Below are 26101 nucleotides of genomic sequence, written 5' to 3' on the forward strand. Positions count from 1 at the left end.
TGTCTGGTTTGCTGTCCTCGTGGGGACATCTCATTGACATAATGCTTCCCTAAACCTAACCTAACTGTAACCCTGACACTAAAACCACATTTTGAAATTCCTTCAAACTCGTGGGGACAGGGATAGCATTCCAGCTTTTGGTCCTCACAAAGATATGTAAACAGGCACACACACACACACACTCTGTGTCATCGTGTCTCGCTGCTGCTTCGCAGTGGACTTGAGACCAAAGCAAACTGATGATTATGCATATGCACCTTCCTCTGCACGGTTAGCCCTGCCACCGCTGCCTCCCGCTCTGATCAATGCATTAACTTACATCGTGTTCCATATATCTGCTTTAGCACGGCCGGCGGAAATGCTGACAGCCCTCCTTTCTTTGGATTTGGCGATTAGCAGCTCGGGCCTTGTCAATACAATAGTAATGAATGGGCCAGATAAATGTGATTTGGGGGCATAATCATTTTTTTGTGATAGTATGATATTGCTGGTGTGCATTTTTTGCTTAAAAAGCAGAGTGATTAATCAATAATTAATTTTGAAGCAGGGGCACTGATAGAGGCAAAACGATGAAAACATTCGCCATAAATCTGCACTTTATCGCCGCTATTATCGAAGGATTCGTGACAACAGCTCGTCAGTCTTGGTAAGTATGTTGTGAGCGCTGCACGCTTCACAGAATGTCTGAGAGAAAATACTCACGTGTCTTATTTACTGCCTAATGTCTCTTTATGCAGCAGATATTTGTGTACTTATCAATGTCTTTTAAGCCGAGCCGCTCCGAGATCACGGAGGAGACTGATCCTCTTTCATCGAAGCTTTGGGACGCCGTCCCGAGCTTCCTTTTGTGAGCTGCTCACGTCAAACTCTCCACGTACGGTGAAATGTGTGTGTGGGTGATTCTCGAGGGAATGGTTTCGTAGTTTCACGCCTGTTTGTGAGTGCAGCGCTTTCACCTGTGTGAACGGCAGCACGGCCTCTTTCAAAAACAGCCCAAACGATGCAAACTTTAAACCTTATACGAGTAATACTCAGTAACGGGTTATAAGGGCGTCATGGAGGGAGACGTGACCCACAGAGACCGAAGAGTTGTAAACACGTTTATTTCTGCTGCAAAGTTTAAGCGCGGACTGACTCACTGCTGCCTCTGCTGGACGACAGAGGAACTGCAGGTCTGGGCTGCTTTTTGGGGGTTTGACGCCTCATGGCGCTAGCGTAAGTCTAATAATCGGCTGTCTTACAGTAAGTTGGATTGCAGGGATGTTCCCTGAAACGCTGAGTCCAGTATCAGCCCTGATCCATCTCCGTGCTTCGCTGCAGCGTCTCCGACTCGTAATCCACATTGGAAAAACAAAAAGACCCCAAAATATCCCAGCACATCATCATTTTAGATGTATAGAGCTGTGTGTATGTGTGTGTTGGGGGACAATGGTGTGAATTTAAAGACAATGCCGTGTTCTTGGCAGGACTTTGATGCTGAGCCAAGTCCCGTCGTTCCCAGAGGTATTTACCCTCGTCTCTTCCTACCGCATTGTTAAACACTACCTCTGTACGTTTTTATAACACTATTGTTAAGCTCAATAGACTTTTATTTGGCTGCTGCGCCCCTCCCTCCCTCCCTGCACTCCTTCTGTCTGGCTAGCTGTGCTTGTGTGTTTGCATTGCCCCGTCCTTTCACCTGGAAGTGTCTAGGTGTGTATTTATAGTTCCTTAGACAGTAGACATGAGACCCAAGACCAAACATCCTCTTCCTCTCTGGAAGCTGCAGAGACCGCAGAAGAAAAACGTTGACTCTGAGATGTCGTCCGCCTCTTCTCGCTGCGCTTTTTTTAGAGAAAAATGCAGATTTGTGTCGCTTCGGTGGTGCAGTTATTATAAAAGGATTAAACCACAGTAACCCAGCAGAGCATCTTCGCTGTTTCTCACTGTTTCCATGACCCGTTTCTAATACTCACATTCTTAATCATCTGCACAGATTAACACGTGAAAGCAGAAGATCGATAAAAACAGAGTTTCATTTAATCTAAGAAAGTTTTTCACACGTTACTCCCTGATTTTTGTTCAGACCCAAACATGTCGGGCAGGTTTCTGCTGCTCACAATGGGCCGCACACGGTTAAGGTAACAAGAAGTCACCACGTTTATTTCTGATTATTTTATAAATGAAATCACATTTGTTTGTTTGGTGTGTTTGAGGTCAACAGGACCAAAAGAGTTCGGCTTCATGTGAGCGCCGACTGCCTCGTGTAGACCCGAGGTGTCCGAGGCTTCTCTGTTTTTTAAGGTGATTTGATAGAAAAGGAGGAACGCGGCTGAGTTTGTGCAAGAGTTGCTGTTTTATGTTTGTGGCGGCGACAGCGTGTCCTCGACAGCTCGCTTCAGTGTGACTGTGAGCGTCTCTGACTCTTCGACTCGTATCGGACACGGCACGCTCACAGCCTACGCTCATACAGATGAACTACAGAGTTTTTTAGGGGACTTGGGGGTAAATTTTTTAGTTAAATTAATTTATACAGCGACAAATCACAACAACAGTCTCCTCAAGGTGCTTTATTTTGTAAGGTACACCCTACAATAATACATACAGAGAAAAAGCCAACAATCATATGACCCTCTATGAGCAAGCACTTTGGCGACAGTGGGAAGGAAAAACTCCCTTTTAACAGGAAGAAACCTCTGGCAGAACCAGGCTCAGGGAGGGGCGGGGCCATCTGAGAGATGGAAGACGGGATAAAGACATGCTGTGGACACAGAAAACACCACAAATTATTTAACTGGCACGTGTTTATATTTTGTCCATGAATGTGGATCCATGACCTATAATTTTGTTGTGCACGTACAACGACAATAAAGGGCTATTGTATTCTGTTCTATTGTATTTATTGCAAAGTCTTGATATTATTTAATATGTTAAAATAGAGGGTGTTTAAAAATTGATTTTTTACACAAACATTAGTTTAACTCAGTTTAAACTGAATGTTTTTGATCTGGCTGTAGCTCCGATTGGGACGGGTCATAAAACAGAACCTTACTGACATCTAGTGGTGAGACTTTGCAGACGGTACCTTTAGTATCAAACAGCGCTTTGTTTCTGCCTGAAGACCGCCATCACCTGATCAGATCCTTCATGCAGCCCAACAAACAGAGCTCAGGCATCTTGCATGGTCTGTGAGTCTGTATTGAGCTGCAGTTAATAAAGTTATAAGGATTTGTATGAATAAATCTGAGTTGTTGGTAACTCCTAGTGAAGACTTAAAGTTTGGTTTAAAGTTGGCTGAGACAGTGAGACGGGCTGCTGTGAGCATCAGCAGTGACACGTCTGGATCAGTGTGTCCTCGTCTTTAAATGCTTTCACATAAAAGCCGCAGACATGAGTTTGTAAGCAGAGTTCGAGCCGCGGCGTCGGTCGGTGGCGTTTCAGTGATTAACAGCCGTCAGCGAAACATTCTGAGCAAACCTGAATGACCGAGCCGAGTGAGAGAATAAAAGATGGAAGAGGAACCCGAGTCGGCGAGAACATGTGAAAAGATCTCAGCTGAAAGAGTGGACGGCAACTTAATTACACACACACAGAAAAACACATTCCCACTGTGACAGGAGGCGTTCAAATACCTGTGCAGACGTGCAGCAGAGCTTATGGCACCCCGTCTGCAGGACTGCATCGTTGGAGCTGCCCCCGCGTTAGTGTATAACCGTTTTTCTGTTTTTAAGGCTTCTTTCATTTTGAAAAAACACGATAAGTTCAGGAAGCCAGCGTCTGATTAATGAAACACTACAAAGGATACGTTTTACCTTTCCACTTTGAATCTTAAGGCCTACATTAAAAACATTTTTTGGCTGCGTAATTTTGCAGGGTTGAATTCATAGATCTGAACAAACAGATCAAAGCGACCAATCAGATCGCTGCATTTGGCAACAAGTGAGCTCGTAGCTCAAGTCGTGGACCTCATTGAATCAGACGCCTCGTGAGATGTGGTCCCAGCTCTGCTAACAGGAGCTCAGACTGACTGAAATCCTGAAATATGGACAAAAAGCTCCGACTCTGGGATCGAACCAGGAAATCCTCCCTGCTGCTCCTGAGAAACACGTGATCTCCGTTTCTCGGTCCAGAAACATCAGGACCAGCTCATCTTTGCTTCATGTCCACTTCTGTCACAGTGGGTTCAGTGGGTTTTTGAGGATAACTTTTGTGTTTACATATGTTACCCGACAAGTTTGGAACCAAAAAACTGGAATTTTGTGTTGTTTTTTTGCTTGTCGTGTAAAGGTCTTTATTCTGAGCTGTCCTTTGTTTCTTACGTCTTTCTCCATCTGAGAGCGAACTCGTTGCACACTCATGAGCCCTCCGTGCCTTCAGCTTGAACGCTGATTGTATTTGTTCAAACGCTGATTTTGAAATGAGCTGAAACGTAAAAATAAAGCACCTCTGCTTGAGTTCACGCTCCTTCTGTGTTATAGTTAGACGCTGAACTTCCACGACCCCAGCTTTATTGACATCTGCAGAGTGAACACATAGCAGGGAGGAGAAGGAAAAAGGAAGTGTGCACGTGGACCTCGGGGTGACTTTAGCATCTGATTCAGTGAACGAGGGTCAGCTGGGCCCAACACCGAGTTGCAGCGCACGAAAAACAAATGTAAACCAGATTTAAGGATTCAGCGACTGCCGAGGTTTATTAGAACCCCGACAGCCTCACTCGGTCGAGATAGATAAATATACAGATAGATGAGGAAGGAAGGAAGGAAGGAAGAAAGGAAGTGAGTGTAGAGGAGAGGGGGTGAGGACAGTTGTGCTTCAGCCATCTGCTGTTTCTCAGCAGCAGCCGAAGAAGAAGAAGGTGAAGTCTGTCTGCATCTCCTCTGGCTGCACATCACAGGCCCACGGCTGGCCCACGGTCGGCCCGCTGTCACACTGAGTGTGTGTGTACGAGCGTGTGTGTGTGCATTATGTGGCCAGCGTGGACCCCAGACACGAGCTGGTCTGCCTGATTTAATGAGAAGGGCCGGGCAGGCGCTCTCACTCTCGCACACACAGAGTCTCACAAACATAGCCTCACACACACACACACACTCTCACACAGACACACACTCTCTCACACACACACACACACACACACACACACACACACACACTCTCTCACACACACTCACTCACTCACACACACACACACACACACTCTCTCACACACACTCTCTCACACACACACACACACACACACACACACACACTCTCTCTCACACACACACACACACACACACACACTCTCTCACTCACACACACACACACACACACAGACACACACTCTCACACAGACACACACTCTCACACACACACACACACACACACACACACACACAGACACACACTCTCACACACACACACACAGACACACACTCTCACACACACACACACACACACACACACAGACACACACACAGACACACTCTCACACACACACACACACACACACACTCTCTCACTCACACACACACACTCACACACTCTGCCCGCCGTGCCCAACCTATTTCCCGCCGCCAAAATCACACACGCTCGCTGAAACTCACACGACTCTCCTGGAAAACGTGGAAAAATGCGCCCCGTCCTGTCCTGCGAGCTTTCTGCACGTCTTTGAGGAATTTGGGGGCGGGTTGAAAGAAACGGGGGCAGAAAATGTCGACGTGCGTTCGAGCGGCTGGCCGGCGAGCGCCGCGGCGGCGTTTTAATGATGCATCTGCTTGTGTCAAATGATTCTGGGCACATGGCGACACCCAGGGCTGCTGGCCCTCTTTGATAGCACGCACACGCCTTCTTGAAAATGCCCACTTCTGTCCTCGTGCACGCGCTCAGAGCGGTGCAGCGGGCAGCGGTTCACTCGGGCCCCCTCTGGTGCTGCGGTGGCTGGTTTTAATGTCCCTGCCTAATGATCTGGCACACGTCAAAAGGTAAATGATAATTTGCTTTAAGTGGACCGTTTAGGCGGAAAAGCCTTGTAGGGCTTAGCTGTCTGTTTACCTCGAGCAGGCCGACAGATTTCATTTCAAACCCGAGAGCAACCACGAGCGCGCTGACTGTCGCGCCGATGGGTCCATGAAGGCGTCCAGGAGAGGACTGAAGGCGGTTCAGCTGGATGCCGGCGCGCGGACACAACAGAGGAGAAAATCTCTTCTTTTGTTTTTTTCTGCGGCTGTGAAAGCACGTTCTGAGGAGACGGCGTGAGCATCCAGCTTTGGCGTCTCTTTGTAGGAGAAATGTGCGCGGTTTCAAATGAGTGTCTCATCAGTGAAAAGGCCTCATTATCACGTTTGTATACTGTCTCCATTCAGCCCTCGTCAGGCTTTGTAAGCACAAAAAGTGCTAAAGCAGTGTGTTTTTTCTTCAGGAGTTCCTCGTGTGACGATGTGACGAGCGAGCTGAAAGTAAACGTCTCAACACGATGACACGTCAGGACTGAAGTGGCGAAAACACAGCTGATTGCATTTTGGTGGCGCCACAAACAGAGAACATCACGCGGCCGACGGCTTCTGCTTAAACTCAGACTGGCGGGGGGGCGGCGGGGGTTGGAAGCCCTTCACAATGTGAATGAAGTGAGGAAGGAAGGCAGCGTAACAGCAGCGCAGAACAAAGTCGACGAGCTGAGACTAAACATGAAAGAAAGGTGAGGAAAAGAGACGACAGCAGATTAGATCCACCTGACAGCTGATCACAACACGTGGCTGAAGGCTGGATGTCTTGTCCCCTCTCCTCTCTCTCCTGCCTCCCTCTCGCTTTCATCCTGCCTCCTTTTCATCCCCTCTTTTTCTCCTCAGCTCAAATATTGTTCACAATCATCGCTCACACATCCGCACCTTCAGCCTCTCTCTCCTGTTTCTACTGAACAAAACATAAAAGTTTTACCTCATTCGGAGGAAATCTGACATTAAGGAAAAAGCGTTTAAACACGTTTGGATTCCTGGCTGTAAAAATGGAATTTAGCCTGGGGGGGGGGGGCTCTGGAAGGAGTGCGAGGAATGACTTTGTGTATGCGAGCATTCCTGTGTATGCCGATTTTACACTTCAAATGTTATTTTGCAGTTTGCAGCAGAAGGAAATGTCACCAAACCGAACGTCCACATTTCTGACTGAGTTTGTCGACTACAGCGAGCGTTTCACTCTGTCAAGGGTCAGAATAAACGTGTTTAGAAGTGTTTGATACATCCATCTGTTTTCTGCTGTCTGGGTCGTGTGGGCAGCAGAGAAGCTCAATCCTCCCTTCTCCATGTCCACCCCTCCCAGCTCATGCAGGACAGGTAATCTCTCCAGGTGTCCTGGGTCTGCCTCCTGGTACAACGTGTGAAACACCTCGCCTAGGAGGCGTTCAGGAGGGATCCAGGTCAAGCGGCAGCTCTACTCAGCCCTTCACGAATGACCAAGTCCAGACACCCGTCAGAGGAAGCTTCCAGAGCTCGTGGTCGTCGGTTAGGGTGGGAACGCAAATCGACGGGTACATGAGCAGCTCTCCCCTCACGCTCACACACAAAACCCTGACGTACCTGCACTCCTAGAGGTCACCGCCTGATGAAGCCAGGAGAACCACATCATCTGCAAAAGGCAGAAAATATCCTGAGTCAACAAACGGTCCTGGTGTTACTGTCGCTTCTCATGGCGACAGCAGCAACACTGAACTCAGGCTCACTGCTTTTCTTCTTCAGCGTTGACCGAAGCCACGTCAGACCTAGATTGTCTGAGCTCACGTCTAATATGAGAAAATCAACGTGACAAAGGGACAGCGTGGAAACAACAACCTGTGACATCACAGCACGCCAGAGCAGCCATCTTTACAGCAGCCTCTGTGTTATCCTCTTTATCTCTTACTTGGCCTAAACTGGTGGGAAATGGCATGCTTTTAAAAAGCGATGGTGCTAAAGTGATGGGGAAATGTGATTTCCAGGCATAAGTGGTACATGTGTGTGGTTGGAGTAGCCGTGGGGGAAAGGAGAAGCTGTTGCTTTAGCTGATGATTTCTTCCTGCGAGGAGAGGGGAGGCCCTGGGGGCACGAAGCCTCAGGAAACGCATGGATATCTCTTAAGAGGCTGTAATGGAGTGTGCAAGATGGAAAAAGTGTATTTGTAGCATAAAGTTCACTTCATGATCACTTAACTGAGCAGATCAGGGCGAAGAGGAGGATGTTACTGTGTTCACACACTCCTCTTAAAGCTTTCAGCATATTACAAGAAAAGCTTCATGCTGATCCTGATCCTGCACAGAGCAGCTTTAAGGGAGGTTGGAGGCTGTCCCGGGCCCCCAAAGACCCCAGAGACCCCAGAGACCCGATCTGAAGTATCCGAATCTCTGTCGTGGAAGATGATGCAAATATTAGAGCTGCAGCTGCTGATTGTTTTAATGTAAACTCACATTTTTGCTTAATATTCTACAAATGACATGAATTTACAACCGTGTTAATCTAGAGCGCTGACATGACTAGTGTCTGTGGCTCCGCCCACAAATGTCATGTTACTTCCTGTTATTGATCCAGAGGAAAAAGTAACGAGGTAGATATGTTTGAAACCACACCGCTCAGACTGCCCTCAGCTCTGCTCTTAATGTCCTGATTGGCTCATACGCTTCCTGTTAGCCTGCTGATTGGCTCTTTTAGATTTTAGAGGACCCAGGTGATCTGCACGAGAGTCCTGACCCCACAGCCGAGGTTCAGCCTGGACGAGCCTGCACAGCAGGAGGGCTGTGCCGTATCGTCCGGCATGTCTGAGAGCGAGCACACGCTTCTTCAGCATCCGCCCAGAATGCAAAGTATGCAGGAAAACTGGGAAGCTGGGAATGACCTGAGTACGGCCAAGCTAGCAGGAGATGCTAGCAGCTGGTGAGGTGTCACCCGAAGGTAAAGGCACGGATCCACCGAGTGAGGATCTATGTGACAGGAAGGAAATGTTGGTGGAGGTTAGTGGTGTGTTTAGGTGGTGAAAGTGTGGTGGCCCGACCGACCACGCAACATCCCAGGTAGGAAATGTTTTTCAGGTTCGTTCTGTGACAGTGCGCCGCAGATTTCAGGGTTCATCCTTTTAAAAGCAGGTTCCAAAATAAGAGCATACAACCTGGAGGACTGACTCTAACATATCAAACATTAATGACGTCTCAGCGGGCGGGGTTTGCAGAAATCAGGTAACGTAACCGCGAGACAATCCAGATTCTTTATCCATCTGATTGGCTGTTCACAGCACTTCCTACTTTGGAAGATATGTCATCATGTGATCAACATGACCTATCACGTGGTTTTCATGTGCACCACTCACTGCGACAACAGGAAGTGACATCATTTTTGTGGGAATTTTCCAAAGTTTGGTCCAAAAATTGCACCACAGCATGTAAAGATAAGCTCTGGCACGTTTGCTCTGTGGTATGCAATAATAGGCTACGTTATGTATTAAGCAGTTCTTTTATACTTTTGCTCCTATTTTCCAGGGAAACACGACCTGAGCTACATCTGTGTTTGTGTTTGACTTCTGCTGAGTCACTGCTGTTGCACTACGATGCTGCTGCCACCTGCTTTCAGTAGATTCACTGAATTAGAAAGCTTGTCATCGGTGACAGCAGCTCTGTGGAAAGCACGATGTCCTTCATTTACTGCAAGCATCATGTCAGCATTATTCAGTATTTTTTTCTGTATGGTCATAAATATCATTGTTGCAAATGTTCCTGAAATATCAGGATATAGTTTTGTTTCCTGTTGCAGTGTGTGACTGATTTAGCCTCAAAAACATCTTTATATGACTGTCTCTATATTTAAAAATGATGTTAGTCATACGGTGCTGCAGACAGGCAAAACTGTAACGACCGTCTTTGTCCAGCACAGAGGGACGTACCTGTATCAGCTGAGCAGGTAAACAGCGATGAGTCGAAACATTCGCCGGTTCTTTATTTCCTGTCTCATAGTTTTTTACAGCATTAGTTACCGTAGGAGGTAGGAGGCGGAGCTAACCCTGCTCTGGTTCTTTTCACAGGCTGACTTTTCTGAGCCTGGTTCTGGTGGAGGTTTCTTCCTGTTAAAAGAGCCTTTTTCCTCCCCACTGTCACCAAGTGCTTGCTGATCGAGGGTCGTCTGATTGCTGAGTTTTCTCTGTATTATCTGATCGTGCTAAATAGATAAAACTGAAGCGCTCGGGTCACCTGAAACGTCTCAGGGCTGTTATTTGGTCATTTATTCTGATGCTTTAGAACTGCACAGCAGACTTTTGTCTTCACAGGTTTTCACTCATAATTTCTTTCCGTTTTATTTCCATCCATCCATTCATTTTGTTTTTTGCCATCACTCCATCTATGAAAGAGAAACATTTCTCACCACACGTGGAAAATAGAGCCACCCAGAGCGGGTTTAATGACAGCGAGCGGCTCACTGGGGGTAAATTGGTGGGCTTCTCCTTTAAAGTGGCTGAAGTCAGTTTGTTTTTCCAGCTGAAATTAATTCTCAGTTTCTGCAAACATTTCCTGGAAAGTGAAAGTTTCTGATTGTCCACTTTTAGCATGCGTGTGTGTGTGTGTGTGTGTGTGTGTGTGTGTGTGTGTGTGGTTTTGGTGGCCTCCGCCCAATTCAATTTATTTAAAGACACTGACTAACTCCAATTACGTGGGACCCCTCCTTTGATACGCTGTTTTCCTTTCTTCGCCAGCCATCTTTGATTCCTGGGCCGATCCGCCTCCTCGCGCACACAGCTGCCTCCTCGCTTGTTGTTCTTGGCAGCACATCCAAAAGTCCTGCAGCCTTTCTGCGGTCCCCTCAAAAACAAGAGGGACATCAAAAGGTTTCTGCAGGGCTCTGTCGACATGAACAGAGCTAAACCCTGCTCGTGTCTTAGAGTGGATTGTCTGTATGTGAGGAGCAGCGAGGGGGGTGGTGGAAGCGCAGACCCTCTTTGGCCCTTTGTGTGTAAACGGAGGCTAAGGGCCCTCTCGTTTTCCAGCATGAAGAGCCCCAAGGTTAAAGCTCAGCCACTGATCCCATTCCAGCAGCCGCATTCCTGCCTGCTTCCTCCTCCTCGTGTCATTCCCTGCCATGCTGGTCCTTCGTTGTTGGCCTGACACAAACAGGTTGACCTTTACAAAAGCTGACTGCATTAAAGGCTAAAAAATAGTAACTCCTCAAAGTGCTGTGCATTTTATTACACTTAGCCAAAGATCATTCTCCAGGCTGAAAAATGGAAGCAACGCACCATTAAATAACATGCAGTTCCTCAAATGTCCAGCAGAGGCAGCAGCGAGTTGGTCCCCATACACTCCCAGCTGAGAGAAACGTGTTTACAGCCGGATACAACTGTTTGGTCTCTGTTCATAATTTCCTCCTTCATAACACCTGAACAGGGGGAGGATGTTTCTATAAGTCACTTTGTATTGTTAGGGGTGTGGCCTCTGACTGACAGGTCTGTAGACGTCTGTGGCTCAGGACAGGGTGGGCTTAGAGTCGCCTGCTAACACGCCAGGTTAAACAACACTCGTGTGTGTGTGTGTGAGAACGAGGCTTGTAGTGAGAAAGCGCTCAAACTGAGCAGAATATATAAACTCTATTTAAATTTAAATATATATAAATGTATAAATACCACTCCACTTACCACTTACTGCAGCTAACTGGAGTCCCTGTCCTAGACCTCTGGATCATGATGGAGCCTTTTTAATTAAATTATCTGACAAATACACTGAAGTTCTGTGTCTGAGTGATGATCCCATAGAGTCTGACAATCATGCTAGCATGAGCCGATCTTTGCACCCTCTCACCCAAATATGGTCACTTCTGGAGACAAAAAAAGAAAAGCAGAATGGCACCGGCCCCAAAGCTGATGTCTTTGGATTCAGCTGGAAGAACCACGTTCAGTGACCTCTGTGGTATAATGAGGCGAGATGGCTTTGACTCTTTTGATTTGCTGTGAAAAACCACAAATAACGACTATAGCAGCACGCTGTCCTCCAAACTGTGATGTGATGTGCCTGTTTGAGAGCTTTTCAGATCTGAAATACATTCATGTTTCTGCAGAGCAGTTTAAATATTTCCAGAGTCTTTGAGGTGGATCTCGCTGTAGAGAAAAGGTGACTCGTTGGGCGGGTGCTGCTAAGCACAACAGCAGGCTGTTCTCTGCATATGTCTGCTTACTGGGTGTAAATGTATTTAGCTGTTGTGTTGTGGCCCTGCAACACATCCTGTGTGATAATAGACCTGGCACAGGCAGGCCGGGGAGGGGGGGGCTTTGCACAGAGGAGGGCGTTGATGGGACCCTGCATGTGTGTGGCATATACATATTCACATGGACACATATACATGTTTATATGCGTGTGTGTGTGTGTGTGTGTGTGTGTGTCTGGGCCCTTCGGTTACCAGGGAAATGGATGTGTTGGCCTCATCAGAGTCTCCAGCTGGTGGAGAGGCTTCGGAAGCGGCGCCTTGGCAGTAGCCCGGTCAGGGGGGAGTTTGCATCTGTGCTGCCTTGGCACTGCACAGGATCGGGGTTGTGGTGGATGGAGATGGATGGAGGGGAGGTGGGGGTCTGGGTGGAGGAGTCTGAGTGTGTGTGTGCAGTTTTGTGCGTTAAAGGTTGAAGGCGCCACTGCCTTTTCACCTCTTTACAAATCCTCACCTTGTGATTAGAGACACAGTCACTGGTCTTTCTGTCCTGGTGAGGACGTCAGTGACGTCACAGCTGAACACCAAGCCTGACATCAATTTAACTGTAGCTCAGTCTGTCAGTGCAGTGATGTCACAGCAGCCATATTCTTGGTCACATGATGTCATTAAAAAGGCTTCAACAGCACAAACACGGTCCGGAGGTCCAGTTAGCTGAGGTGACGCCCAGCAGACAGCTAGCAGCTACAGCCGCCTGTGTTCTCATGCAGCAACCTCCGTCCCTGAAGGATGGAGCTAGCTAGCTGACAAGATACGAGATTGATCTTTATATGACAGTCACGAGGGGAAAATGTTTCCGTAGCAACCAGAGGTTGCCAGGGTCGTCAGGGCCCGGTCTGACTGAGGCCTAACTCAGCGCTCCACCCTCTCATCAACATTTGCGCTACTTTTCCCTTAAATCAGAGCTGCAGTGTTTCTATCGTTTTCCCATTTTGATGGTTTAAATGGGAGGGTCGTAATTTTCCCATCAAACATTTCTAAAACATTTCAGAGACGGCAGCTTTGACACAGAACAGCGGTATTTGATGTCCTGACAGGGAGAGCAAGTTAGATTATCTGGCGTTTCAGTGGCTGTTCAGCATTGCATAAAGTCGTCGTCTGCGGACGGCGTCCAAGAAAAAAAAGCTCACAAACGGCACAAAACTAAAAGATTAAACTTTGCCAAAGAACATGAGAAGAAGCCTGACAAATATTGGCAGCACATTTCTGGTCAGATAAACCCCCCGAAATTTGTGTGGATCAGATGGAGTCCAGGATGTTTGGCTCGGTCCTGGCAGGAAACAGCAGAGTGACTGCACAATGGCCAAGGTGAAACATGGAGGTGGACGCGCGTTCATACGGGGCTGAAACACATGTACGGGTGATTTATAGGCACTAGCGTGAAGCAGGTTTGTGTGTCCAAACGCTGAAGGAAGAGGAGACGGCTGCCAGCGTTATGTTTGGCAGCAGAGGAAGTTTCTAGAAGTGACGGTGCTTCCAGACGTGCCTTGTGAACAATCGCACAGGTTTTAAAAAGAGACGCGAGCGAATGCGGTCACCTGACCCGAACGCATCCAAACACGCTTTAGAGGTAAAGGAGGAGCAACATACACGCCTCACACAAAGAGCAGCTCCCTGCCAAGCACTGCAGACTGGACCAGAAATGATCACAAGCACAGAAATGCTGGAAATAATTCAGCTGTGCTCTCAGTAAAAGTCCATTTCTGTCCCCACAGGTGCAGTCCACACCTGTAGTGTGACACCTAACAAGGTTGTTTTCAGCAAACTGAAAGTAGGTGTGAAAAAGCAAAATGAATCTCTTTGTCAGTTTGAGGTAGACGTGTTTGAGAATGGGACGTCGTGTCGTAATGCCTGATTTTAACGTGTCCCCGACAACCAGCGCACTGTCAAAACCTCACAAGCTAACCCCGAACATCTTCAAACAATAGAAACGCAGCTGCTCTCAACCTGAAAATACAGGGTGGGCCATTTATATGGATACACCGTAATAACATGGGAATGGTTGGTGATATTAAAGTCCTGTTTGTGGCACATTAGTATATGTGAGGGGGCAAACTCCTCAAGATGGGTGGTGACCATGGTGGCCATTTAGAAGTCGGCCATCTTGGATATAACTTTTGTTTTTTCAATAGGAAGAGGGCCATGTGACACATCAAACTTATTGGTAATGTCACAAGAAAAACAATGGTGTGCTTGGTTTCAACGTAACTTTATTCTTTCATGAGTTATTTACAAGTTTCTCTTTGTTCACAGCCATTGACATGTCGAAGAGGTTAACACGTGAGGAACGGATCGAAATTGTGTTGATATCTGGTGAACACAGTAACCGGGTCATTGCAGCAGATTTCAATGCAAGACACCCTACGAGACCACCCATCCCCCATGCTACAGTTAGCAAACTGCTTGCTAAGTTTCGTGAAACTGGTTCAGTGTTGGATTTGCCAAAATGTGGACGCAAGAAAACTGTCACTAATGAAGAAACATCAGTGGCTGTCCTAGCTTCATTCAGCAAGAGCCCACAGCGTAGCACTCGCCACATGTCACAAATGGCACCCTTACAAACTCCAGCTACTGCAGCATCTCAACGAGGATGACCCAGATCGGCGCACAGAATTTGCAGAATGGGCAAAACAAAAATTGGAACAGGACCCTCAGTTCACGCAGAAGATTTTGTTCAGTGATGAGACAAACTTTTATGTGAATGGTGAAGTTAACAAACAAAACCACCGCTATTGGCCTGACACTAACCCACATTGGATGGATCCATCCAAGACTGCTGGAACAACAAAAGTGATGGTTTGGTGTGGTATATGGGGTACACCGATAGTGGGTCCATTCTTCATCAATGGAAACCTCAAGGCCACTGGATATTTGAAATTGCTACATGATGATGTGTTTCCCTCTTTATGCACTGAAGCTGGCACGTTCCCTGAGTTTTTCCAGCAAGATGGTGCACCACCACATTATGGGTGCCAGGTCCGAGCATTCCTAGATGAACAGTTTCCTGGAAAGTGGATTGGTCGTCGTGGGCCAGTTGAATGGCCCCCAAGGTCTCCCGATCTGACCCCCTTAGACTTTTATCTTTGGGGTCATCTGAAGGTAATTGTCTATGGTGTGAAGATACGAGATGTGCAGCACCTGAAACTACAGATACTGGATGCCTGTGCTGGCATTTCTCCTGCGGTGTTGCTATCAGTGTGTGAAGAGTGGGAGAAGAGGGTTGCATTGACAATCCAACACAATGGGCAGCACATTGAACACATTTTATAAGTGGTCAGAAACTTGTAAATAACTCATGAAAGAATAAAGTTACATTGAAACCAAGCACACCATTGTTTTTCTTGTGACATTACCAATAAGTTTGATGTGTCACATGGCCCTCTTCCTATTGAAAAAAACAAAAGTTGTATCCAAGATGGCCGACTTCTAAATGGCCACCATGGTCACCGCCCATCTTGAGGAGTTTGCCCCCTCACATATACTAATGTGCCACAAACAGGACTTTAATATCACCAACCATTCCCATGTTATTACGGTGTATCCATATAAATGGCCCACCCTGTACAAAAACTCAAACTAACGATAAACTGACCTGCGCCCCCCCAGGGGTGAGTACTGGGCCTCGGGCACCCATGGGAACGCTTTCCAGGGTCAAAGGGGACGAAATACAAAAAGAATGATGTCAAGTATTAATTTTACTTTTAAGGTTTGCTGATTTACGTTGAATAAAAAGTATTTATTAGATTGTGAGACGGCACGACGGTGCAGAGGTTTCCTCCGAACACTTGGGCATTAGCATAGCCGTGATTCCAGCGTGACATGAGATGGACACGAGGTCAAAGGACACAGGTAAGAGTAGAAGGAAATGTACTAGTAAAACTGCTGGCGGCCTCTAATATTTGACCGCTATCCTGGGTGAGACCTTTCTCGAGTTACTGTGTTCACAAATTTAGGTGTCCACGCCACCCACAATACCCTTTCAGCCTTTAGGGTAAAAAGAACCACACCCTCGGTTCCCACCATCCATTTTCCTAACGGTGTCTCCAATCCCAGCTCGTAGGCATTTGTTCACCAGTTTATGGCAAAATATTTGAGGGTTTTCTTGTTACTACAGGTAAGGTATAAAAAATACATTTAAATTTAAATGTAATGCCCTTTCTCCCCTGTTTAATCCCTGAGATGTTTTTATTTAACCTCTATATCTGCAGGTAGTCCCACTGAGACCCAATGTCTCATTTGCAGGAGAGACCTGTTTTATATATTAGTCATCAATATCATTAGTTACTGTAACCTCTGGTTTTCTTCCACAGCGTGTCTTTTACCGCCTTCACCCCCAACCACGCGGTCGCCCCTCCCTCAGCCTGGTTCTGCAGGAGGTTTCTTCCTGTTAAATGTGAGATCTTCCTTCCCACTGTCACCAGGTGCTGCTCATAGGGGGTCATGTGATTGTTGGTTGTAGGTTCTTTAAATTACAATATTAAGCACCTTGATGCAGCTGGTGTCATGATTTGGTGCTATATAAATAAAATTTAGCTGGAAATGTAATATCTTGTAGTTTTTCTACACATTAAAGAAATGCAGCAGCAGTAATTGAAAGAAATCCTTCAGCACAGCTCTTTGGGCTGACATTGTAAGTAGTGAATGTGTAAACTGACAAAAAGGTTACTGTGGACCCAAAATAAAAAACAGACGTTTCTCTATCAGTGAAAAAACAGGAAGATTTTATTGATCTTTTACTTTGGTGTAAAATCACTGAAGGAACCGCCTCGAATGCCCTCCTTTACTTTCTCCAAAGCCGTCCAGTGGGCCGGCCGATTCTGGCCCCCGAGCCTTATGTTTGACAACCCTTCTTTGGAACATTTTGACCTTTGACCTTTGATTTCCTGCTTCAAAAACGTCAGTGCATATTTACACTGCAGAGCTCCGAACCTCACATCTGTATCCACATCTGAGGCTGCAGGGCCGTCAGCTAAGCCCTGTTTAGCTGACGGTGTGTGAAAGTCAGGCTGTGTGTGTGTGTGTGTGTGTGTGTGTGTGTGTGTGTGTGTGTGTGGGTTGATTTGCTGCGTGGAGAGTTTCTGGTGCTTCACTTCCATGTTCAACAGCATGTTTGCGTGTCTCAGCTCAGAGCGTCTCTCAGCCTAATCCGTCCTTATCTCCCAGTGCGACAACACAACAAGAGGATCTTTAAAGAAGACATTTCTCTTTTCCACGGCGCCGAGCTGCTCCACTGATACTGTTTCACTGCTCGCCGCCTGCGCTCGTGTGTGTGTGTGTGTGTGTGTGTGTGTGTGTGTGTGTGTGTGTGGGCTCTTCCTGCAGATTAATTTGAGCGCACACAGCAGACGAGTGCTTTTACTCCGAGTGTGTGTGGTTTTCTTTGACCTGAGCTCGTGTGCATGTGTTGTCATTCCAAAGCTCCTCCAACATCAAACTCAGACTAAAGGTTGTCTGCGAGTCTTGACATTAGATAAATGCCTGGTCTGGTTGTACACACAGCTGCACCAATTCTCCGATAGGTCTCTCTCTCTCTCTCCATCCGGGCTGATCTAATGACTCATAGGAATGCATCGAGCCGCTTGTCAGAGATCAATCATCTTCCTCAGGTCGTTCTACCGATTGTTTGAGGAGTGGGCCATTAGAGAGGAACTGTTTGGAGGTGTTTTGTGAACCTAAGTGGCTCCAAAGGTCAGCCAGAGCGAGAGACGAAGGTAAAGAGTGAGAGAGCAACAGAAGAAAAAGTGTGTGTGTGTGTGTGTGAGGCTCAGACAGGTAGGGTATGTGCAGGTGGAAAGACGGGCCTTGTCAGCCCTGTTGCGTGACTCCGCTGCCCTTTGTTAGTATGAATCCTTAAACAGCTCACCACGAGTACGGAACCTGAGATTAATAATTCCCACGCACCGCCTGACATCTATTCCTGATCTGAAATATGCATGGCAGAGAAAAAGAAAGAGACGAGAGGATGAGGAGGGGGGGGCGAGGAAGATGGTGGCTGCGCAGCCTTTTGCAGGAGCGATGGATTCTGTTTTATGTGGCCTGTCAATAGCGCCTAATGAGGAAACCCACCTGTGATTTGCGTTGTGCAGTGAGCGAAACCTCTGGCCGTAAACTGCCAACACGAGGTGCTATCAACTTTTCAAAGGTCCTGCCTCCTGAAGCAGCCACAGCCTGGCTTTTGAAAAGAGTTGAGAGATGGTGTAATTTAAAGTTGTTCAGTTACCGGATAGAAGATGTTTCTTTTTTCTTTATTCTGAAAGAGATTGTGTGTGTGTGTGCTTTGAAAAGAAATGGACTGGGATTTCAGCAGAAACAACAATTGATGATTAAAAGGTTTTATTGCCACGCTTTCTGCAGAGTTACAATCATAATGCTGAGGTCATTTGAACAGCCCGAAACTTTGCCGCTCACTGGATGCAGGAAGTGAAATGCTGCCGCGTCTCATTTTTAAAACTGAAGAGGTGAGCCGAGACGACACCAGATATGAAACCTGACTTTCTGTTGAGGTTTGGCTTTTAAACCTGCTGTCTGACAGTAATCTGACCGCTGCGGTTGAAGCCGTGTTGATAAGTGGAAGCTGATTTAAGGCGGTTGCAGCTCGCCAGTAATTGGCAGTGCGGCGAAGACCTCGTCTGCGATCGGGAAGCACTTCATAGGAGAGAGCTGAATTAAAATCAGCTGTTTAGCAGCCAGCGTAAAGGCAGGTTTGCGGTGCGAGGACGTGATGAATAGCTTCAAGTTTCAGATGAGAAAGGGAGTAAAAGAAAGCGCTGCTAATAAAAGTGTTCGGCTGGGGAAAACCGCATCCTCCAGCCATCAAACCCGAGGCCAGAAACTCATCATTTCTCTGGGATATGACTGCGAAACAAAGGCCACCGTAAATACACAGCCAGGCAATTACTGCATTTCCTTTGGCTGCTAGTTTATATTCCTAATGCTACTTCAATCTATGCTTTTGTTTGTTTATTCATTTTTCCCCTCGTTTTTTTGGGTTTTTTTGGTCGTTCCTTCCCCTTTGTGAGAACGGGGGAAAGTAGGGCGCTCACTTTGCAATTACGACTCGAGCCCGGACTACTTCTTTATAAGGCGCTGAATTATTTTGTTTTAAAAACAAACAAACAAAAAAGCGACTTTCAACCGGCGAGAATATTTAATTGTTTTTTGATTACTTACGAACGGACCATGGGAATAGGCCTTTGTAAATATTTAAACAGATTCAGCATGATGCCAGATTTCCATTCTGCCATTAATGTTTTTATATTATTGTTATTGTCATATGGGTTTAACTTTCACTCTGAAAATGTACCAAGCGCAGAGGAAACAAAGGAAAAAGCAGACGTATGGCTTTCTGTCCTGTCAGTTCAGGCGAGGGCAGAGGAACGGCTCCCCGCGCTTCCTCCGCCGCACAGTGGGTGGCAGCAGCGAGCAGGAAGCCCCGGCAGAAGGCTGCCACTCACTGATTATAATTTATGATCCATTTCCATTATAGGTGGGGTGTGCAGAGACAGTTACAGTAATAATTATCTGGACTGAAGTGTTTCCAAGGCAACCGGCGTACCCCCACCCCCTGCTCCCCCTCACATGGAGAATGCGGGTGCGGGTGTGTGTGTGTGTGTGTGCATTGCTTAACATGGTGAAATAAGGGTAGGCATGGGACCTTGCTACCAAGCTCAGCTTTGCTTTGAGCCACACAGTTACACAGTGTGTGTGTGTGTGTGTGTGTGTGCTTGCAGTGTAAAATTTAATATCTTCATTACACTGTAAACAGCATCCTTACGCAAATTGGTGTATTTAATTCCAACTATTTATATGAGTTTCTGAAGCTTACCTGCAGATATTAGTTCACTGATTTTTTTTTTTTTTTGAATGTGGTCCAATTGGTACAGCCCCCACCCCCCCACCCTGCCAAAAACAAAGAATAACGTAATATTAAAATAAAAAACTAAGAGAAAGCACTGAGGAACAGTCAGTAGTTTTATTATGTTATTCAATAAAAAAGATCATTTACTAGTTTGTAGTTTGTGGAGGCGTCCATGTTCTCCCACTATTTGAAAAAGGAAATCTTTTTGAATAATCCCGTTTTACATACTGAAGATATGAAGACTCATATTTTAGAGAAAGGGCCCCCCCTACCAAAGAAAGGCTAACAGCAGCTAACATTAGCACTTATTAGCAGTTTAGCACATCCTCACAGCTCACCTCAGTATGGCTGTAATGGTTCAGTTGGTCAGAAGTGATCTTCTCTGACTCGCTGTCACAACGTGTTGCAGCCTCCTCCACAGTAAGTAAAGCTGCTCACTCGGCATTGACAGCTGAGGTAAACAGCAAACTTCCACAGATAGGGAAAAACTCCCGGGTGGATCTGAATCTGGTTAAACCATAAAACAGGAAATGAAGAGTGTCCCGTAGGAGCACTGCTGAAACAGTTCTGACCTTTTGGAAATGTGACGATCATGATTTAAACCGTGTTCTTATTTATCGTACGCTAACTGTCCCAACCCAAGCTAACGCTGGTATATTCAGTCAGTTTTTATTTCATGTACAGCGCTTAGTTTTATTATTCTTAAAGTTTATTATTCTTAAAAACAAATACTACTTTAAAAAATCTAAAACTAAAAACTTTAATGTTTAATGTTGTTAAGGGAAAATCCCAAACAGAAGTCTGCCAAGGTAAACAGAAACACAGTGAGACAAAATACTTAATCACATGTACATGGGTGAACGTCTCAAGTGAGAGTCACACAGTGTACTTCTTTATTCGTGCATTTATAGTCACTGGTGCCCACACAACAGGGCGGCGTATTTTCGCTCTTCTAAGAAAAATGACTATACAACAGTATGTGGCTATCTTACTGGAACATTCCGCTCCTCTTTTATCAAGACATGTTACACAGGCGTGCTCTCCCGTCCAGCAGGCCGTCCAAGGACGAGCTTCTGGCAAGCAATATGAATCACAAACAGCAATGCATTTAACAAAAATCTTTTCACAAATGTTCAACCATTAAAACAAATTTTTCTGTTGAGAATGCAATAAATAACGAGAATTTGGCATCTTAAACAAAATTATCAGTAACATGTTTTACTACTTGTTTTTGGTAAAGCAGTAAATGTGAAAATCCATGGAAAACAACAATAAGTATGTTTTAGCATTTTCCCTGCATTATTGTAGGGTCTGGACTTTGAGGCAACTGTTGTTGTGTTTTGATACTACATACATAAAATTTAATTGAAAACTGAAGATTACAAATCTGATTTTTGGCAACATAAAAAGTTAACCAGTTTAGAGCAGCGTCAGCCTTAAATTCGTTTGTGAAGCTCTGTAACTTTAAAATCTCAGATGGTTTTCTTGCTCAGGTCCTGATTATGATCCGAATATCTTCACACTCACATGGACGTTGGCAACAAACTTAAAATAAATAATTTGTGTTTTTGTAGGTTTTTGAACAGTCATGGCTGGAGACTTCATTTTTGGAGGTTTTTTATTTTTACTATAATGAATTTGACAAAAACACAATGAGCAAAGTTAAATATAAAACTGACTGTCAGCCTTACTTTACATCTCAGAAAACTGTGGATGAAGTCAAATACTTTATGTAACACGTAGTGACGAAGAGTGCGACCCTGCCAGCCCACAGGTCAGTCTGCAAACCTGTGACGGAGCCCGTCTTATTGTTTCTCTGATAATTATGAAACCGCAGGAACAAAAACCTGGACGTCAGCAACAGGATCGCCCTGCCTGTAAATAAAAGGATTTGTTGTTTCATTAACCGTGCCGTTAAACCTCCAGTCGACTCCCAAAAATAAACTCAGAGTTCCACTGAAGTGTCACACACTATTACCAATTACACAAGTACCACTAAACGTGGGAAAGCAAGCAGAGAGCACATTGATTACGTGTTATGATGCTGCTTCGGAGCCGTCTGGAGGAGTCTGTGGGACCAACCTTTCATCCTACTGCACAGAACATTAGCATAATGTATACTGAGTCAGACACCCCGGAATAAACCTGTGGATACGAGCCCCATAAAAGGGGTCGTTTGCCAGCCGCCGCACCCGCTGAAGTAACTGGCAATGTGCAGAATTAAAAGGGAAGGCCTGTGTTCATACATCGACAGTTATAAAGACCTTTTCAGACGTGATGGGACACTTGTGGAAAGAGTGGCAAATTATATCTGGTTTGGCGTGTGTGAGAGGAAGCGGTGACAGAGAGTCTAATTTTCCTGTAGGCTGGCCCGGAGGACTGATAAGGTGTGATGGTACAGGTAAGAAATGTAAGGCAGCAGCGGCTGAAACGGTCACGGGGCTCCAGCAGAGCAGCTTGGCATGATTAGCAGTCCATAATAATCCTTCTTTCTCATACCGTGCGGTTTTTATTTTAGCTTGTTTTAATTGAGCAGCAGGTGGGTGGGGCTTCTAATATGACCATATATGAATGTCCTCTCTCTACAGCAGAGGAAAGTGTGATAAACTGAGTGTTTAGAGCTGCTACAGGGATTACTGCGCGCACACTGAGCTCATTATTAGAAACAGGAACAGGAGCTATATGGCAGGACACGCTCAGATGGACAAAGCTGTCCAAAAGAATCAGTTCCCACATTAGCCATGAATGCTGTATAGGTTCAGGAACAGTAAAGCTTACGTTTAATATGTTTCTACTGTCCTCACCTGACTCAATACCAGGAGCTGCAGAGATTTAAAACTACAGTGTTTGAGAGCAACACAGTTTTAGAAAACACTGCTTACGTCTTTATTGTTATGCAGATGACACGCAGATATATCTATCTGTGAAGTCAGATCATACACGTCAACTACTTTATGTCTTAAAGACATAAAGACCTGGATGGCCGCTAACTTTCTGCTTCTTAATTCAGATCAAACTGAGGTTATTGTACTCGGCCCTGAAAATCTTAGAAATATGGTATCTAAGCAGATTCTTACTCTGGATGGCATTACCTTGGCCTCCAGTAATGCTGTGAGGAACCTTGGAGTCATTTTTGACCAGGACATGTCCTTCAACGCACATATTAAACAAATATGTAAGACTGCTTTCTTCCATTTGTGCAACATCTCTAAAATTAGAAATATCATCTTCCCCCAGATTTATTACTTCCAGGCAGGATGATTGCAAAAAAGCTCTTTCATGTACGTTGTCCTGAATAATGAGGCCACGTCATATAGACAAATATTTTATAATAAAAGGTTTTTTATAACCTGTTATTTTAAAGTGAAGTAACAGCCAACATTAGCTAAACGCTACCAGCACAGCTGGTTCACTAACTGACATTTTCAGCTTTAACAACACGATGAAGTGAAAACTGCACGCTGGTGTTTGGGATGACGGTCATTAATAATAGGATACCCATGTTCAGAATCAGAAAACATATTGATCCCTGCAGGACAACTGCTTCCTCGCACATGTTTGACACACTAATGATGATATAATAATGATAATAATAAAAACAATGATGCAGATGGGGCAGAATCATTATGGAGAGTACATAAAATGGAAGTGTATAAAGGGATTACTTTAATGTAGATAAAGTTCAGAGGTAAAATAAAATAAATGTTTTGTAAAAACTTAAAATGTTTTAGAGGCTGTAGATTTTTGATGGCTTCAGGAGAGATGGAGGAATTGCATCCTGGGCGGTGACAGGAAGGAGGGGCCTCCTGTGGTGCCCTGAGGGTCTGTCTGCGATGCACTCGCCCCTACATAAAATAATCTGATATTCAAATGCTGAGTTTGTTGTTCTGTCAACATCTTAGTATCATCTCAAAAACATGAAGACTCGAGCAGCAGATCTGTGACGGTGTGAGCGAGATGCACCGCCCGCTGTGTATGTTACTGTACGCTATCTGTGGGCGGAGGGCAGTCCCAGGAGCAGATTGTGTGCTAACTGGTGGAGGACGGCATAAGCACCGCCAGCAGGGGTGAATTAGAAACAGGATCAGCGGCCTCAGGCGATGCAGGGTTATTGCCGCCTGGCCAGACCCTCCCCTCCCTCCTCCTCCCTTGTGCCTCCCCTGTTTCCGAACAGTAACACACACACACACACACACACACACACACACACACTTTGGTAAGGGCAGAGTGTGTGTGTGTGTGTGTGTGTGTGTGTGTGTGTGATGGCGGCTGATGTGTCACCAGCAGGCATACAGATGGATGGTAGTAAACACACCCTGATGAGAGCAGGTTGGCACATGTAAAAACTGAGGCTCTCTCTCTCACACACACACACACACACACACACACACACACACATATATGTAAAACAGGGCTTGGTTCAAATCAACTTTATTGTCACCAATAGCACGTGCAGGCACACAGATATATTAAAAAAAGGACCGGAGCCTTTTGGTGGTGTGTGGTGTTCAGTTTTTCTGTGCTGTGAAAGAAACGTGAAAATCTTTTTGAATCTTTTCATCGTTGATTTAAAAATGACTGAAAGACTCTCCAAACACTCCGTATGAAAGGCAGAAATAATGTTTAATTATAATGATAATTATAATCTCCTCCTTCATAACACCTGCACTGCGGAAGGATGTTTATAACTCACCTGTTTATTTGTTATGCATCATTAGGGGTGTGGCCTCTTTGACTGACAGGTGGCTGTAGCTGCTAGCTTCACCTGAGCTGGACCTCTGGACCGTGTTTGTGCAGTTGGAGCCTTTTAATCACATCATGTGACGAATAATATGGCTTTTTACCTATTCAGGATTTTATTTTACTGTTACTGAGCACGAATTAGCAGATGTCTGCGTCTGTGGATGCACACTGATACCCAAACTGGTTAGCATTAGCTGCTTAGCCTAGTTTAACTGCCTGTTTTTTTCTTCTGCTGACTAGAGTGCAGCGACATGTGAACGTGTGGTCGTCAGGTGAGGGTTAGGGCAGACTGCACAGGTGTGTTTGGCGTCTCAGGTTTGTCTGCGTTACCGTCAGCATGGTGGCAAACAGCTAGCCGCTGAGCACGCTGTCACTTTGTGACATTAATGAGACCAAAACGTCTAAAATGAACATTGTGTTTGACTCATTAAGACGTGAAACCATCACCTCAGGTGTTTTTACTGGTTTGAGGTAGCAGCAGGCACATTTTTGTCATAGACTTTGTTTTATGACCAGCGGAGTCGCCCCCTGCTGGTCAGGTTTATAGCAGGTTACAGACCAGCAAGATGTGTGCATGTTTTAGACAACCTGCAATCCATCACACATCCACGTGCACCACAAACGGAATATAAATCTGTGGGAAACGCTGAGCTGACTGACTCGCACCTCGCCGTTTCGTGCCCCTGTGGAGGTGTGGCTGTTAAAATACTGATCTTTACATCAGTGTTGGCTAACATCTCATCAAACTGCGAGGTGTCTGTGTATTCCTGAGGATGGCTGAAATCAGCCTCCTGTCAGGCTAATACGTTTAGCAGTGAAGGATGTGACGCTGGATAGGTGACATTAGCGTGGTGTTCACGGAGCAGTAAAGCCGAGCAGCGACTGAGCTCCTGGAACAGATTGATGAGCCAAAACTCTGTATTTCTGTCCCTCGCCTCCTTCCTTCCTTCCATCCTTCCCTCCTTCTCGCAGCCCCCTCGCTCGTCTCTCGGGGTGTTTTGTTTGTTTGCTGGGTGGTGTGGTGCCTTTAAGAGAGCACTGTGCCTGCTTCTCCGGGCCTAATGTCATTACTCTGTACAAACTTGGTGTGACAGAGGCAGGAGGCGCCCACAGATTGATGACATTTTATTGTTATTGCAGTGCCACTATTAACTGTTCACCACTCCTGCTTCTGCTGCTGAGGGCTCCTACCTACAGAGAGGGGGGGGGGGGCACAAAAACAGCAAATTGAAAACATCGCAACTGTGATACAGAGAAAAATGATTAATTTAAGTATAAAATTGCTATTTTGATGTTGTATTTTCTGTCGTGCATTTTCATACTCTGGTGTTACTCTGGTGTTACA

The 26101-nt window shown here is 45.8% G+C and overlaps 1 long non-coding RNA gene across 1 annotated transcript; it reads left to right on the top strand.

Moving 5' to 3' along the window:
* The first annotated feature begins 249 nt into the window (after positions 1-249).
* LOC109203236 (uncharacterized) lies at positions 250-7762 on the top strand. Its single transcript, XR_003220929.1, has 3 exons — positions 250-646; positions 6377-6652; positions 7270-7762. It is a non-coding gene; the product is annotated as an uncharacterized LOC109203236 (long non-coding RNA).
* Positions 7763-26101: the final 18339 nt, after the last annotated feature.

This window comes from Oreochromis niloticus, linkage group LG1 (genome assembly GCF_001858045.2).
Source record: "Oreochromis niloticus isolate F11D_XX linkage group LG1, O_niloticus_UMD_NMBU, whole genome shotgun sequence".
NCBI lineage: Eukaryota > Metazoa > Chordata > Actinopteri > Cichliformes > Cichlidae > Oreochromis > Oreochromis niloticus.